The sequence below is a fragment of the Tiliqua scincoides genome, chromosome 11 (genome assembly GCF_035046505.1).
Source record: "Tiliqua scincoides isolate rTilSci1 chromosome 11, rTilSci1.hap2, whole genome shotgun sequence".
In the NCBI taxonomy this organism is placed as follows: Eukaryota; Metazoa; Chordata; class Lepidosauria; order Squamata; family Scincidae; genus Tiliqua; species Tiliqua scincoides.
In genome coordinates, this window is record NC_089831.1 from 16,248,671 (window position 1) to 16,255,531 (window position 6,861).

Genomic DNA, 6,861 nt, shown 5'->3' on the forward strand with positions numbered 1-6,861 from the left:
TTTCCTTTGCTGCCTCTGCTGCATCACAGACGTGAAACGGCAAGTAGTGGAGGGAGCCCTTGTCCCACAGCTCAGGAGAGCAGTCGAACAGTCACCCTCATGCTGAGAGCAGTTGCGTCGGGCCAGCACGGGCTCCAGCAAGTCTCCGGAGGGCCAGAGGCTCACTGGAGACTGGGGGCTCCCTGAGGGCTGGATTGGGAGCCCCCGAGGGCCGCAAGTGGCCTCCAGGCCAGGGTTTGGGCACCCCTGCCCTAAGGCATCATGACGCACATTTTTGGGAACCCCTGGCCTAAGCTGAAGCAGTACCTAAATCCCACCCACTGTTTCTGGTTGCATGTGTTTGTTTCAGTGAATTAATCTTATGTGGTTCTCCTAATCAGCATATACTGCAGCAGGATGCTTGGTTGCTTTGTCTTCCAAGGAATGCTAAAACCCATGCCAGGTTCACGAAGAAAAACTCATGCAGCACTAAATGACAAAGGTTCTGAAATGGCAGCTAAGTCTTCTTTGAAGGAAGGTGGTGCGGAGACTAACAGGGCTGAATAGTATCTTCTCAACAAGTTGTTGCTGGTGGCTCCGTCTCATTATCATCACAAACTCATCTCTGAGGGTAACAGGATGAAACAAAGCAGAGGGTCATGGAGTTCCAGAGAAGGCCATGAGTAGCTGTATTGTGAGTGATTTCTTTGAAACTGGCACATGGCATTTTTCATTTCTGTTATCTGTGCACTTAATTAACCAAGGCTTGTAGCCTTCATATTTGATTCGGGTTAATTATCTTCTAAGATGTCTTCTTCAAAACAATAAAATTGAAAAGAGCTAACAGGTCACAAATGGGGAGAGAGTCAAGAATATCCTTGCACAGAGTTTGAGGGACTTCCCCCCCCCCAGCCAAATAGGACTGGATCTGGACCAGGTTCAAGAGGAGGTGGCTGTTTGCCTTGTAATATAGTATTTTTAATCTCTTATTTCCGCCCGAGTTGAGGAGACATCTCCTTTTCCTAGCAAAGTGCTTCTCAATGGGCTGCCTGAGAGTCCTTTAGGGGCTTCACTGGCACACCATAAGTTGCCACCATCTGCCTGGTGCTGTGCCATCCTCCCCATGCACTGGCATTCTAGGGCTCCCCAAGACTATGCCAATGCACTGATGGGGTTCCCCCAAGACTCTGATCAGAAGCGTAAAGGGCTCCAGAAACTGAAAAGTTTGAGAACTGCTGGTCTAGCACATTTCGTCAATTAGGGTGGTACTGATATTATTATTATTATTATTATTATTATTATTATTATTATTATTATTTTATACCCCGCCTTTTTGCAGAACGGGCACACAAGGCGGCTTACAATTTAAAAGTGCAACATGAAAAACAAGTAAAAACAATTTACAATAATTAAAAAAATCTAAAAACAAACCCACCCCGTGGATTTTCATATAAAAAGCAAGAAGCAAGAACGCCAGCCAGCCTGTCAACAATTAAAAGCTTTTTGAAATAAAAAGGTCTTCAGTTCACGCCTAAACGTTAACAACGAGGGAGCAATTCTCAGTTCTAAGGGGAGGGTATTCCACAGTTCGGGGGCCACCACCGAGAAGGCCCTCTTCCTGGCCGCTGCCCCTCTCACATCACTTAGTGGCGGCACAGTCAAAAGGGCCCCCCCAGATTATGTAAGAGCACGGGCAGGATTGTAGGGAAGGAGGCAGTCCCTCAAATACCCAGACCTGAGCCGTAAAGGGCTTTAAAAGTCAAAACTAGCACCTTGAATTGGGCCCGGAACAGAACCGGCAGCCAGTGTAGCCGCTGGAGCAACGGCTCGACAGAGTCAATAGATAGAATGAATATTCTGATAATGTAGTCTTCTTGAATTTCTTTGCTCAAGTTTTTGGGTGTGATGGCGGGGTGGGGGGGCTTGAAATGAACGTCTCCAACTCCACCAACAGCATTCAAGACTCCTTTAAGCGGAATAATTTTATGGTCCTTGACTCAGGAAGTCGCCTTGAACTTTGGTTGTGGGGATAAAAGTGCAGACAAAGGATCCTTGCAGGAAGACAAGCCTAGTTTGCATTCAGAAATGTAAAGCTGGCTCTGCAGGCCCACTTTCTTGTGATACGCATTACCTTTGCTCAAAGGTGTGTTTTTTTCTCTCCTACTTTCACTTATCTAATGAGCAGTACATTTCAAGAGGAAGAGAGAAGGAGCGAGCAAGTAAGAGGGATTTTTTTTTTTAATTTCGTTTTTTTTCTCCCTCCAAAAGCCCTTCCAGTGGCTGCCTCAGAAACTTAATTCAATTTCTTCGGCTAGCTCATATCACTGGTGCTAAATGCAGGAGAGCATAAGAGGCCGGGTAGTGATTGACAAAGAAATTTAGGGACACAACTGCCCTCTTTAAGCAAGGATGGGGCCAGATGATCAGAGCAATCCCAGGCTGAGCGACATATTTGAAGAGCAACGCGGCAGCCAGCCGCAGAGGAAGGAGACGCGTGTGTGAATTGTGGAACCTGTTGGGCTGTGGAAAGGGAGACGGCAGAAAATGCCACCTGTATCTGTAATGGTAATTATCCCCCAGAAAGGTCAGCTCCCATTCTCAGTGAAGTGTACAGCACATTTCAAACGGAAAGAATATGTCAGAGATAGCTGAGCAATTATCATAATAATGCGTTACATTTGGTACTTGTCATTCCCAAGCTCTTTGCAAGTCAGAAGTGGAGAAGAGTACCACCTTCTTCCTGAAATGCATGCAGTCAGCCCTGGCTCAAGTCCTATGGAACTGCGGGGGGGGGGGGGGAATGCAGCTGAATCTTAGGGCTGACCAACAAATACAGAAAAAGCACACAGCATAGTCCTTTCAGGGCTGCACCATCCATCAATGCCAGTGGAGAAATCACCAGATTGTATTTTCCTCCTTATCAAAAGCTCCTTACTCTAACATATCCAGCAGAGTGGTTCTAAGCTAGCTTCCTCCTTTTAATTAATGTTTTATAAAAACATTTTGCACTGCTTCTCTCCCACAGGACTCAAAGCAGCTCAAAAAGAGAACAGTGAAGCAGCTCAAGTCCAAAGGACTACAAAGCAAACATCACAAATCCAATTCAAGCAACGATTCAGCTGCAGAGCCCACTGTCTAGAGAGGCACTCAGCAGCACAAGCTCTTTTTAAGAGCCAGGTTCTCGCCATACATCTAACAGCATACGTAGGTGTCAGCTTGTCTGGCATCTATAGGGGAAGCCATGTGGTGTGGGGCTCTTGCAAGCTGGCTTCGTAGTTCCAGCATCTGTGCATTAAAGTATATGGCAATGTGGACAAATGGTGACTTCATCCTACAGGACAACAAAGGAAAAAAAATGGTGCCCTAAGGAAGCAGCACCCTGGGAGGACAAAAGGCCACATGAAGATCTGAGACAACAGCAAAGTGAACTGCACAGGATGTGCTGCTTTCAGAGTGAATTAGGAAATATTTATGGCAGCTTTGTCCAAAGCAGCATCAAAACATCACAAATGTGTTTACAACAAATGCAAATATCACTGAAAAGGGAACACACTTTTTGACACTCTCATGAAACCAAAAGAGTCTCAGAAGTTGCTTTGATGGCACGAGAACAATTGCTGGAACCTGCAAACTTCAGTGGCTGCTGGTGATGAGTACAAATCGCACAGCCAAATTATGGAACTTGCAGACTCTTCAAGCACACCTTCACTTTCAGGCAGACTTCTGATACTAAGGCCAATTAATAAGAGAAACTAGTTCTCTGAAGAGCTCACATCAGACCGCCCTGGGAACATTAGCCAAAATTGCAATGAATTACAGTGAACTAAGGTGACCTTAATAAACTACAGAGCACCTCAAATGCTCTCACTATCTAATCATCCAGCAGCCATAAAGGAGAAAAGCTTCACTTGAAGCATTTGTCAAGGCAGTGAATCCCAGCCCTTATTTTACTTGTGCAGTAAAGCAGCTCAAACCTTATTTTATCCAAGATACTTTCAAGGTCATGGAGAAATGAGATTCTTTCTCTGCCACCATTTGTCCACTTTCTTGTCCTTCTCAACCTCAGTCCTTACTAGATTCCCAATGGCTGAAATGTTCATACTCTTCTTGCAAAAGTGATTCAGCTTGGTTCCCCCCCCCCCCCAAAAAAAATGAATGCTTTAATACCAAAACATGGGTGCTACAGCCTACAAGTTTGAGTATATATGCCAATAGGGAATATATATCCAGTGTGCCCTGCTTCTTGAATTCCCCAAGATATCTGGTTGGCCAATGTGGGAAGCTGAATGCTGGATTAGATGGGCTTTGTGAGATTCTCCTAATATTATGCACAGATCACTCAAGCCAATATCTCTCCCAGAAGCCATCAGTGCAGCACTTGTATATATAAGTGGAGGCAAATCAGCAAGTACTCCTGCAACTAATTAAATCAGTTACCGCACATCAGGTCTCCAGTGAAATGCCCTGTATACCCCTAAAAGCTTCCAGACTTGAGCAGACCACTTTCACTGTCTCTGTCCAAGGTGCAACATTTTCCCTCCCTCTCTCAGTTGCACATCTGTCCTTCCTTTTGTTGGGCATGCTGAGTGTATTTCCCTTCCCTCAATTTGTGACGGCTTTTCCATTAAAAACACCCAAGAGAGAGCTTTGGTTATCCAGAAACTAACCACTAACAATCAACTCCTATGAACCATCGAGGTCCTTTTCGAGTCACCACTCTGATTAATTCGTAAAATACTCTCCCTTACAAAGGAATGGTTACCCAGTCATGCCACCATGTGTTTGTAGCTCAACTCAGAGCCCAATCCTATCCAATTTTCCAGGGCCGGTGCAGTTATATCAATGGGGTGTGCACTGCATCCTGCAGTCACAGTCACATAGGCCTCCTCAAGGTAAGGGAGCATTTGTTCCCATATCTCAGGGCTGCATTGCGGCTGCACTAGAGCTGGAAAGTTGGGTAGGATTGGGCCCTCACTGTCTTATGACTAGATGTTAAAACATTTAGCTGACTGAGTGATGGTAGTTTCATCTGCTACTGTGAGTTAAAAGAACAGCAATACTCACTTCCTAAACTTCTTTTTTGGTCTTCTCTAAAATGTCTAAGCCAGAGGGCACTATACTGAGCATAATAGGAGGAACTAAAGATAGATCAGTGGGGCCCAGGTTTTAGTGAGAAAATCAGCAGTCTGAAATGGCTTCTATAATTACTATTCTCAGCAGCATCAATGCTATTCACGTTTATTGCTCACATTAATCACAGAATGCAAGTCATCTGTATAGATCACTCAGTTACAAACTCATCTGGAACTTTTGTTGTTGTTGCTTTTGTCTAAGTTAGAACATACTAAACTCATTTTGAATTTGACCTCTTGGATCTACTTCACATCCATGGACATCCATTTTCAAACCCACTTGACAAAAAACCCCTGTGTTTAATTGCAAAGGGCTCCATGGAAATATCTATTAACTCATGTTAAAATTCTAGTAAACTGTAGATAAAGTAGAGAGGGTGATACCTGCAGTCATAATAAACAGGTTTTGGTGGATGGCAGCATATCTGAAATGAACTACTGCAGTACACAATTACTTGGGAGCAGGTGCAATAGAATACAATGGATTTTCTTCTGCGTAAACATGCATAAGATTGCACTAGAATTCTCATACACCAAATACTAATTGTTAAATATTAAATGCATTAACTGCTGCTGAAACAGAGACACCTGCGTTGGCTCGGTCATGTCATGAGAATGGATGATGGCCGGATCCCAAAGGATCTCCTCTATGGAGAACTCGTGCAAGGAAAGCGCCCTACAGGTAGACCACAGCTGCAATACAAGGACATCTGCAAGAGGGATCTGAAGGCCTTAGACCTCAACAAGTGGGAAACCCTGGCCTCTGAGCAGCCCGCTTGGAGGCAGGCTGTGCAGCATGGCCTTTCCCAGTTTGAAGAGACACTTGGCCAACAGACTGAGGCAAAGAGGCAAAGAAGGTAGGCCCATAGCCAGAGAGACAGACCAGGGACAGACTGCACTTGCTCCCAGTGTGGAAGGGATTGTCACTCCCGAATTGGCCTTTTCAGCCACACTAGATGCTGTTCCAGAACCACCTTTCAGAGCGCGATACCATAGTCTTTTGAGACTGAAGGTTGCCAACAACAACAAGATGCATTAAATGGCTACTGTTGTCATACAATTGGGTGCAAAAGGGAGCCTTCCAGGTTTCCAGCAATGTTTCAGGAGGATGAGGGGAACTGCACTGAATAGTTAACATCCCATTCTGGAAAGGAAAATGTCGAGGAGCAGGTTGGTTTCAATTCTTATGTCAGTCCTGCAGTGGCACGGTTAGGCATATGACATGGGTGAAGGACCCCAGAGTGACTGCTCTTTAAATACAATATCTGTCTTCATCGTCAGTAAGCCAAAACACCCTCCAACACATCAGACTTTAAGGAGGAAGGTCTTCTGGTTCAGTAGGTTAGATGTCCCACTAGCGTTGATCTCCATTATTATTATTATTTAAAAAAAAATCAGCAGCAATTGTCACCCTCATCATCTTTCTAAATGTTAACTAACTCATTTCTCTGTTGGACAGGAACTGGAGAATTTTAAAATGCAGCAGTTTAATGAACTCTCCTTTGGTTGAAGTGCCAAGTGAATTATCATGTGAAAAGGATATATATCTTGCTAGAATTATGAGCCATAACATCAGAAATTGAGAGGATTTATGAGTGGGCCACCTCATTATGAAAATCCAAAGCTGTCCATAATACGTACAATGCTGGCATACAGCTTCGAAGGCCACGAGAGGGACCGATTGGCCCAAGACACTAAGTGAATGAAAAAAAGCTGCTCAGAGATATTCTTTATTCCAGTTGCATACTGA